At 37.1% G+C, this 10,918-nt stretch overlaps 1 long non-coding RNA gene across 3 annotated transcripts in view; it reads left to right on the plus strand.

Moving 5' to 3' along the window:
* The window catches only part of LOC142503355 (uncharacterized), an 82,691-nt gene extending 72,989 nt beyond the window's left edge, over positions 1-9,702 (plus strand). For 2 of the 3 annotated variants that reach the window (XR_012803970.1, XR_012803971.1), the window contains 3 exons: positions 922-970; positions 1,593-1,750; positions 5,612-6,281. This is a non-coding gene — a long non-coding RNA (uncharacterized LOC142503355). Of the gene's footprint in view, positions 1-921; positions 971-1,592; positions 1,751-5,611; positions 6,282-9,658 lie in introns of those variants that run through there. The other variant, XR_012803972.1, reaches the window with a different exon arrangement.
* The last annotated feature ends 1,216 nt before the right edge of the window (positions 9,703-10,918 follow it).

Consider the following 10,918-nt stretch of genomic DNA (forward strand, 5'->3'; position numbering starts at 1 on the left):
GTGGCTTCCTCCTGTGGCGCTACTATTGAACTTGATTCTTCCCTGGTAAACACAGAGGCAAAGAATTTGTTTAATACCTCTGCTTTCTCCTTATCTCCAATAATCTGCCTACCCATCTCACACTGAAAGGGTCCCATAGTTTCTTTTCTCATTTTTTTGTTATTAAGGTACTTAAAGAACTTTTTAGGGTTGACCTTACTTTCTATTGCAATCCTTTTTTCATTATCCATTTTTGCTAATTTAATTGCCCCTTTGCAATTTTTGTTACATTCCTTATCATTCTGATACGATGTCTCTGTCCCTTCTGACTTGAAGAATCTAAACGCCTTCCTCTTCTTGTCCATTTCCTCCCCTACCTGTTTATTTAGCCACATTGGTTTTGACTTATTTCTTTTATACTTATTACCCAAGAGTATACACTGATAAGTGTGCTTTTCTAACAATGTTTTAAAGACTGCCCATTTATCTTCTACATTTTTCCCTGCAAAAACATCATCCCATTGTATTACTACTAGATTAGACCTCAGTTTATTAAAGTCTGCCTTTCACTTCCCTGTTAAGAGAATAACAGGCTACATCCTAATAACATGGTGTTTTTGAAGCTTAGGTTAAATTATATACTGTATAATGGCTGGTAATAAGATTGTTCATTATTGTAGCGTATATTTGTCATATATCAGCCATTATATGATTTTATAAATAGATATATACAGGTCACCAATATTTCATGCGGTTCCAACTCAGGAAATATATACAGTACATATAGATTTGGAAAGCCATTTTTGCATACTATACAGAGCTCAAGTTAATAGCCATTTTATTATTTATAATTTTAATATGTCTTAAAGCATGTATTTACAGTATATGAATGAGCAATTATGTAAGTATTTTACATGTCATGATTTACTTCTGCTCCTACAGCTTCACTTCCGGATCTCCCTGTCACCCTACTCACACCTCCAAGCTAGTTGTAAGTTCATTATTGTAACATTGTTATTCTTGTAATGTATAGTCCTATTGTGGGACTATTTTATCTCAAACAAATGGATATTCTGCATCTCTGCGCTTTTTCCGCTACTTTTTGTTTGCATTGCGTGAGCTCCCTTATATCTAACATATAGATAAAGCTGTGCCTTGTTTTTCCCCATACACTATGTGTCTGTCATTATTTGGGGGTTGGGATGGGTTGTGTGTTTTGGAGGGAGCTCCTAATGCGCCATGGACACTATTGAATATTAATATAATATAATACATGCATTTCATAGGCAACCGTGACAAAAGCAATCGCCCTGTTTTAATTAAAGATATGTAATAGCTATATATCTATTTAGAAATACGTACTCAGTGAAAACATCAGTTAAACTGCATTTACCCAAGTGTTTTCGATCCTTCTAACAGAGAAGAGCTTAATGGCATAAAATTCACTTCTTGAGAAGAAATAGATTAAAATATTTGAAAAGCAATTTCCACTTTTCATTAATATCAAAGCGTGTTACTATAGAGATGATATAAAATGTCAATTATTTTCACAAGTTAACTTCACACTGATTTTTGATGAAGAGCATATGTTGATATACTGATGTGTTTGTTAGCTAACTGACCAGATGGAAGAGTTGAAAAAAAAAAAAAAAACATGGAATACTTTTGAAAATGTTTACATGCAAATACAAACGTAGCAAGACTTCCTGTCCACAGTGGTGGCGCAACTGCTGTGGTTACGTGACCGTGTCTGTCAGTGGCACCTAAAACAGTAAGTCTTTCTACATTGTTTTTATCCTCTAATGCAAGGGGTCTCAAATTCAGTTCTCATGATCCCCCCCCCTTACAGGTCAGGTTTTCAGGATATCTCTGCTTCAGCACAGGTGGGTCAATCAGACTGAGCCACCTGTGCTGAAGCAGGGACTTATTTTCGGAAAGGGCAGATTTTGCGACTGAGGAACAGGACGATCCGAGGTGGGTCCAAATCCATACACAAAATGCAACAATCTCTAGTATAAACGTCATCTGGGAGCCGCCAAACTAGACACAGGCTTTTTTTTATATTGTTGCTGCCATTATTCTGATGATTTGGCTCACATGGAGATTTTTTTTGTGGCTTAGAGCAGGGATCAAAGACTGAGCCTCTGATTCAGCCACCTGTGCAGAAGCAAGGACTGACTGAGACACCTTTACTGAAGCAGAGACTAATTGGGCCACCTGTGCTGAAGCTGAGATATCCTGAAAATCTGACCTTTGGGGGGGAGGGGCCGGGGGTGGAGCGTGAGGACTGGAGTTGTAATGTGTATATAATGTGTATCGAATTCAACGGCTGGGTTAATTGGTTAGCTTATCCGTTTAAGAAATGATTCTGCCATATTTGATTACGTGTATTTTGCCACCGTTCAGCACTTAGAAAGCCTTTCTGGCATTTCCCACGTTCCGCAGCTAAGACATTTGATTCATATTCTTTGTTTAACGTTAAATTAGTTTCCCAGATCTCCATGCATTTAGTGGTAATGTTCAATCTCGATATTTATTGTGATATATAATATAATATTGTATTCTGTATATGACGTGTACAATGACAAAAATACCTCTTCCGATGGCTTAATATTGCATAACATTACAATATAGAGAGAAGCAGATAAATAGCCAATTATTAATCACTTCCTTCAGTGCTAGAGGGCCTCCGTGCATGGCCCTGCTGGGTATAGAATAAATGTTAAATTAATATAAAGGAGAATGATATGCATCTCAATTTAGAAAAGTGTCTTTCTCACTTGGAAAAATTCAGTTTGGTTAAAAAGTTTTGGGTTTTATTGACTTATGCCAGTATATTCTCAGAATTTAATGTGATCATATGTAGCTGAAGTCTTTGCAACAAACGTACTCTCCTATGATCTCAAGCATAGAAGCATCGCAGCATAGAAGAATAGATCTGACAGCCATGCAGTAAACTTTATTACTCATTACATATGTATTTTCAGCATTCTGCAGCTAGGCTTGCATAAGAAGGGAGTTTCACAGTGAAATGTGCTGAAACATGCACAGGCGATAATATAAAGCTTTTACACTTACTGTACACAACGACAGAAATACAATATTACTAGAGAACGGCAATATGTCATCTCTTCGTCATGTAAAATCATCGAATTCTGCAATTGTTCAACTGCTAATTTACTGAATTCTCTGAAATTGCCTTCCAGAGAAAATATATTGAATAGGCATGAATAAGGAAGAAGTATCTGCCTATTCAGAACACGACAGCACATTTTTTTTCCAGGATGAAATATCCTGGGTATTAAAATACAAGTAATGTGCATTCTTATTCTGCATTCTAAATAGAATTTCACAAGGACATTAACTTTTACTGCAATTTTGCATACATTACTGCTGTTTTGCAATGTCCTTTAAGGAAGGTTCCCCAATTACTGTAACAAAAGAATACTAATTGATTTACTCAGTGCTGGATGAGCATCTGTTTGCATATGCATTTCACACCTGGGTGGAGGATAATCAGATGCCCCAGATTTTGCACACATTAAACTTTCTTGGCTATTCAAAATGTGGTAAAATTGGTGGTAAGTGAGATTATGTTTTATAGATCATAGTAGATTTTACAGAGCTGGAGAGGACACAACAGGTTCTATCTCCCCTTCACCGCAAAAAAAGAACCACGAAAGTGGGGAGAATTCTGCTTTACTTTGCTGGCAATAAGATTAGCATGTGGCATAAAATAGGCAAAAAGTTGCAGAAAGTACTCAAAGCGATGAGCTCTCCAATAATGCTAATTAATTGGTCACACACACTGGAGCCGTCTCCCCTGCCCCACACAAACACAAAAGTAATTTAATGTCCTGTCAATGTAATGTTTCCAAGCTATTGCACAAAAGCTGATCTTTTATTTTAGAATATGCATAATGGAGGTCGAGGGGTTGGGTTGGAGGGTGTTTTGGTGTATACTGATTAAAAAAAAAACACAAATGTTTTAAATGTGTGCTGACGCATGCATAGACAACTGTTCCACCAGTCGTGGCACCAATACATGCGTTCCACAGGCTTCCTACACAAGATTTTTTTTATAGTCTAGTATGTTATATAAATATAAAGATATGTTTGAGGAGTTTGAAACTTACTATGTTTTGTTTCTGTAAAAAAAAAAAACATTTCTATAACTTGGTTTTTATTATCACTGCTACTTCAGACCATAAGAATCTTATCAGCTAGAACTAACCCCGTAACATGCTCATAATAAAAGAAAATGTCTATTATTGCATGTAGTGTTTTATAAAGTTAGCCATTATAGCTTAGATGCGTTGTGCATAGTACTAAAGGAGATATATATATATATATATTTAAAAATGTGTGTCTCACATAGTTTCAGGAATAGCTCAGGGATTCAGCCATAATTTTATCATGCTTTGAAATGTCCAAAAACAGGATTATGACCGTGCACCAACCATCAATAGAAGACAATAGGTCATACAGAGAAAGATTAGAGAGCGGATCTGTGCACCTTTTCATAAAAAGTAATCCTTTTATTAAACAATCTTAAAAACATCAGTCCCATCACAAGAGCAAAGGTCATCAGAAGAAATAATACATACACCAAACTCTAAATGCAAAAAAGAAATAATCCAAACATCATCACATTTTGGGATACCGATCGAAGAGGAACGGTTTCACGTTATCCATGCTTTGTGGGGAGGGTTGCGAGGTGTCCGGTTTTGAACCGGACAGACCGGTATTTCGCAGATTGGCCGAAAAATGAGAAGTAATACAGGACATGTATGTGTCCGGTATTTTCCATCTCTGGATGTACAGGTAGCTCGAGTGTTAAGGATGGCCGGGTGTAGGGGCTCTTACCTCCGACACCCAAAAAGCCCTGAGAAACCCCAAACATTACCACATATAATATATAAATATATAAGTGTCAAAAGGAGTGCTAGAGGGCGTGGCTAAATGTATACATACAACAAATAACAAAACAAAGATGCCCTAAACTACTGCCAATGTGACAAAAATACACAGTGCAATACTGTGGTAATGTTTTGGGTTTCTCAGAGCCTGTTGGGTATCTGTGTGTTTATAAACTATGTGCAGCTGGTCTCAGCTGTTTTTGGGAGGTTAGCGGCTCCTCCCCCCAAAGGTTTAAGCCTGACCCCTCCCCACTTTCCAAGTTGGCAGGTCAGTTTCATTTTGCTGGGTTACGACAGATCCAATGCTGATCATTCTTACCCTAATTATACAGGTAAATAAGAATTTGAACTCAGGGAGTGTTAGGGCTTGCTAACGGTCATGCCTTGAAGTGGAAGTAGCTTAAGACACTTTGGCCAAAGGGTTGAACTAAATGACCCTTTTTCAAGAGAATATATAGATATTTCACTGTGTATTTTTGTCACATTGGCAGTAGCTTTGGGCATCTTTGTTTGTTTTTTGTTGTATACACATATACATATGTATATGGAGCTCCAGAGACATTGCGATCGTCAGTCGGCATAGTTCTCATTTAGTGTTGTGAAGGGTCTGCTTTTAATTACATGTGCGTAAGTTATATATGTTTGTGTGTCCTCTAATACACATTTTTTGCCATTGAATCTGGTGCGCTGTGTCTTTTCTCCATTTGTTAAAGATCCTGTGACGGACATCAAGAGGGAGAGCGGAGCCCCTCTGTGGCAACAGCAGCAAGGATTCGGCTTTTAACCGCTACATTACCAGGAACAGTTTGCGCGATTGGAACTTTTTATCTACATTCATATATATATATATATATATATATTCATAAGAACAACATTATTATATTATAAATAATGTTATTTAATCATATAAATGAACCACAAAAGTTATCCTGGACTTTAGAAAATATATATTAATCCTATACATTTTCTCTTCGTGAGTAAATCTTTTCTGGGATGTGATATTATTATAAATGCTGCCAGTACCACATCTGAATTTACGTTTTGGGCGACAACCCAACTTAATTTTACTAACCACGGCAACTCCCAAAGAGTGCACTTTCCTGAAACTTACTCTGAGGATGTTTAAAAATATGCATGGTACAGTATATGGATAATTTAGCAAAATCTCTCAATTCCTTACAATAATAGATAACAATTCCAAAGGCTGGATTAATCATATCCCGAGAGACAGCATCTATATTTCAAATTTCTCTTGAAAAAGTCCAGTTGTTTTATAGTCTAAGCTCTTGTATAAGCTCTATCCAAAAGTTGTTTCTAATAACCTTTAAACATATGTATTTTTAATAAAGTGCCTTAGCCTGTAAAACAAAATCAGAAACATTACTGCAGTCTCTATGAATTTGTAAGAATTGCCAAAACGGAATACCTTTCTTCATAGCTTGTGGAAGAAAACTCTTAAAATGTAAAGACATTACAAGAAGACGGGAAAGGCGATACATACTCTACTAAAAAGGTGTTGGTAATCTCTAATTACTAAACGATGTTGCTCTAAAAATGGAAGAGCAACAGGGAATAAAAAGTGCACTCAAAACATATAACTTTAATATACAAGTGTTGCACTGTGGAACAAAGTCACAACACAGTGTAATAATGGTGCAGGGTTCCTGTGAATGTAACAAACAGTAAATAAAAGACAAAAAAAAACAACCACCAATTGAGTGAATAGAATCAATAGAATTCTTCAAAACATCCCAAAGAGGATTTAATAGAAAGTCCAAAAGAAGATCTATAGAGAAGGAAAGAAAAGTGCACGCTCCATGGTGTAATAACTACTTTTAGAAGTGGTAAGATATGCACTCACAATAGAGGATAGATAATAAGCATTGAGATCAAATCTCATTTCCTCTTTTGTGAGTGCATAATTCACTACTTCTAGATGTATTTTTTAAACGTCAACCCATTTTTAAACTTGATTACACCGTGGAGCGTGCGCCTTTCTTTCCTCTCTAGGCATTACAAGAAGTTTGGTATAAGTGCTAGTAATGATACTCGCTTCAGTAGAGATATGTGAAGTTCACATTTGCCATTCTTTTGCTTTGCAAATACTGTACAATTCTCTGCAGCCTAAATTATCAGAGGAAAGGAGAGAGTGTAAGAAAGAGGGAGCCCTATTTAGCAGAGTACTCATTGATTTATATCTCCCAATAGTCACTTATAATTTATGTGGAGAGATACCCATGAACACACACATGGAGATACCTGGGAAATTAAGTATACAAATTATATTCAAATAATTTAATCTTCAGCCTCAATATAAACTTTTAAATCCAACAATTTCAATTGTTTGTCTTCACAAACTGGGGTAAAAGACATACTGTATTACCAATTAAGAAGTCATCGATATAATGTCCATATAATTTGATATTAGATAGAAAGGGATTCTGATCATTATAAATACATTTTCTTTACCAATGACATAGGGATAAATTAGTGTATATTATTGCTATTGCAGTCCCCCCTTCTTTTAAAAAATAAAAAAATATATATATTTTAAGTTGGGTTATATGGGATGGGGTACACAAAAAACAAGAGAAAAATAAAAAGGGGGGGTGAGAAGGATTGGGAAACAAACAATATATGTGGAGACTAGAGTAATTACATTTGAATATACAGAATAAGTAAATTCATTACTAAGATCAAATAAGATTCATAATAATAATCTATTAACAAATTGGTAATCAGGAGCTAAACTGACCCGTAACTATACAGGGTTAAACTCATATCTTGCATGGATGAAATGTCCCCAGGACAAGCAGTTATTCTGGAGAACCATATCCCCTCAAACTTAGTCAGGGAATTGTTTAATATTGCAGTGAATTGTTCCATTTCTAAAACATTTCTCTTCTCCATGAAAATTTGAGGTGGTGCACTGTACATTTGCTTCCACTGATGTGATATAGTGCATCGTGGTGCCATGCTGTCCATTTAAACGGATATTTGGGCTTTGTTTACCCAGGACCATTATCAGAGCTCAATCCTTACTGTTTGATGGATCTGTACTCTCATTTCCACCCAGAAAGGAATAACTTGTGGACATGTCAAAATATGTGATGTAGTATGCCCTTGTGTCCACAGGTTTTCTAACAGAGCTCACTGGCCTCTTTATAAATATGTGCTAATCTATCCGAAGTAAGTACCATCTCATCAACATTTTGTATCTATTTTCTTTATTAATTGTGGAGATAGAAGATGAGCTGCAGCCTCCAATATATCTGTCCAATCATCATCTGTGATTTTCTTCCCAACATCCTTCTCCCATAGAGTCATAACTGTGTTTGTGTTTTTCAATCTAAGGGACTCAAGATCGAGTATGCAGCCATGATCAGCCCTCTTTGATGTTCCTGTACAATGAATATTCCTTCAAAATTGGAATTTAGTTGTGATAAAGTGATTTGAATGTATTTGAAGTACTCAGATTGTGAAATATTATATTTTTCTTGTTTCCTCAAATATTTTAAGTCTATCAAAGAACATAACATCTCTAACACTCAACATGGAAAGGGGGTGGTAATTACTGCAGTAGTAGCTCCTCATATTTCATCCCAAACCTGGCCCCACTACCTCCTTCCACATTACTGTTGGAAGTTCTGTCATACGCCCAGTAGCCCAAGCACGCTACATAGGGGTCACACGCGACTCCTCTCACATTCTCCTCTCACATTCAAAACATATCTAAAACTTGTCGCTTTTTCCTCTGCAATATTACAAAAAGATACACCCTTTCCTCTGTTGCTCGACTGCTAAAACTCTGACACAGGCCCTCATTCTCTCCTGTCTTGATTACTGTAACCTCCTGCTGTCCGGCCTTCCTGCCTCTCACCTGTTTCCCCTATAATCTATCCTAAACGCTGCTGCCAGAATCACTCTACTCTTTCCTAAATCTGTCTCAGCGACTCCTCTGCTGAAATCACTCTCCTGGCTTCCTTTCAAATCTCGCATCTCATACTCAATTCTCCTCACATTTAAAGATTTACACTCTTCTGCCCCTCCTTACATCTCAGCCCTAATTTCCTCCTATACACCATCCTGACTCTTGCGTTCTGCTCAAGGATGTCTTTTCTCTACCCCCTTTGTATCTAAAGCCCTCTCCCTCCTTAAATCTTTCTCCCCACACCTCTGGAATGCCCTTCCCCTCAATACCCAACTAGCACCCTCTCTATCCACCTTAAAACACACCTGATTAATGAAGCATTTGAGTAGCACTGTGGCTAATACTATACACCTGATACATAAAGCTTGGCCCCTTGCAGACACACTTACCAGAATGCCCTCCTACTGTCTCTGTACATTCTTCCTACCTATCAATTCAATTGTAAGCTCTTTGGAGCAGGGACTCCTTTTTCTAAATGTTACTTTTATGTCTGAAACACTTCTCCCTTTTATGTGTTATTTATATTATTTGTTATTTATACAATTGTCATGTGTTACTGCTGTGAAGCGTTATGTACATTAATGGCGCTATATAAATAAAGATAGATATACATACAATAGTAATGGTCCCTATCTGGCTTTGGGTTTACTGATGTTTGGCCCTCAGCAGAGGTGGAATCCCTTTCCGTTTCTTAAAGACGTTGAAAAGCCTTTTATAAAATGGTGCGAATAGTGTTTTAAACATAATATAATACAAACTGGAGAGATCATCAGGGCCAGGAGTTTAATTTCTTTAATTACTGAGAGTATTTAATCTTGTGCAATTTCAGAGTTCAACAGGCATTGATCCTCAGGACTCAAAATCCACAGATGACCAAAGTCTAGGCATGTTTCTAATCGCTTTCCAAATATCTCTTGATTTTGTTTATGATTGCTCTGTAGAAATCTATAAACTCCCCCTCTGTAATCTGTGCATCACATGAGACCCCACCCCCCCCCCCCCCCTCAATTTCCCAATCTGGTTGATTTGATAAAGGTTAATGATTGAACTTTTCTTAGTTTGTGAGCGAACAATCTGCTAGCCTTATTGCTTTTCTGAAAAAACGGTGTAATCGGGCGCCCCTACAGTATATAAATAAGTGTTATATACAGGCATACCCCGCATTAACGTACGCAATGGGACCGGAGCATGTATGCAAAGGGAAAATGTACTTAAAGTGAATCACTACCTTTTTTCTACTTATCGATGCATGTACTGTACTGCAATCGTCATATACGTGCATAACTGATGTAAAGAATGCATGTGTAACAGGCTCTATAGTCTCCCCGCTTGCGCACAGCTTCGGTACAGGTAGGGAGCCGGTATTGCTATTCAGGATGTGCAGACAGGCGCATGCGTGAGCTGCCATTTGCCTATTGGGCGACATGTCCTTACTCGCGAGTGTACTTAAAGTGAGTGTCCTTAAAGCGGGGTATGCCTGTAGTGTGATCTTTTAGTGAATATCATTAAAGAAAGGATATATTAATCTTATTTAGTAATAAACTTCTTATCACGTACAGTATAAATACAATTAATATGTGAAAAAATAGACCCACACTTTCCACCACCAAATAGTGCTAGTGAGTAAGTGAAAATTGAAAGCAACTCAAAGATAATTGCTTTTCTGCTAGAATAATTGTTTGGTACATTGTTACATTTTTTTTTCCGGTGAGGAAATGGCAATAATCTTCCCTCAGATACGAGCCTAATGTGCTTCCCAAGTTGTCGCCAAAGACACATCTGGCGTATATTTGAAGGTAAAAGAAACTTTGAGATACATGTCTAGCTCTTCAACTAGTGAGAGATCTCAGGAGAAAATCATTTTGTTTCCATAAAGGTTTTGCTGTATTGGGGGTTGTATATCTAAGAGTATGTTATTGTTGCATGGTCAGAGTCAAGTAGTCACATTTATCATTGTCGTGACGACTGCTGGGCCCATGGGGTGCTCAACAAAGTAATCAATTCTGGAATAACCTAGGTGTGATGCAGAATAAAATGTGTAGTCCCTTTATTTTGGATGCTTTAGCCTACAAATTTCACACAGCGATAA

Source organism: Ascaphus truei, chromosome 10 (genome assembly GCF_040206685.1).
Source record: "Ascaphus truei isolate aAscTru1 chromosome 10, aAscTru1.hap1, whole genome shotgun sequence".
Taxonomy (NCBI): Eukaryota; Metazoa; Chordata; class Amphibia; order Anura; family Ascaphidae; genus Ascaphus; species Ascaphus truei.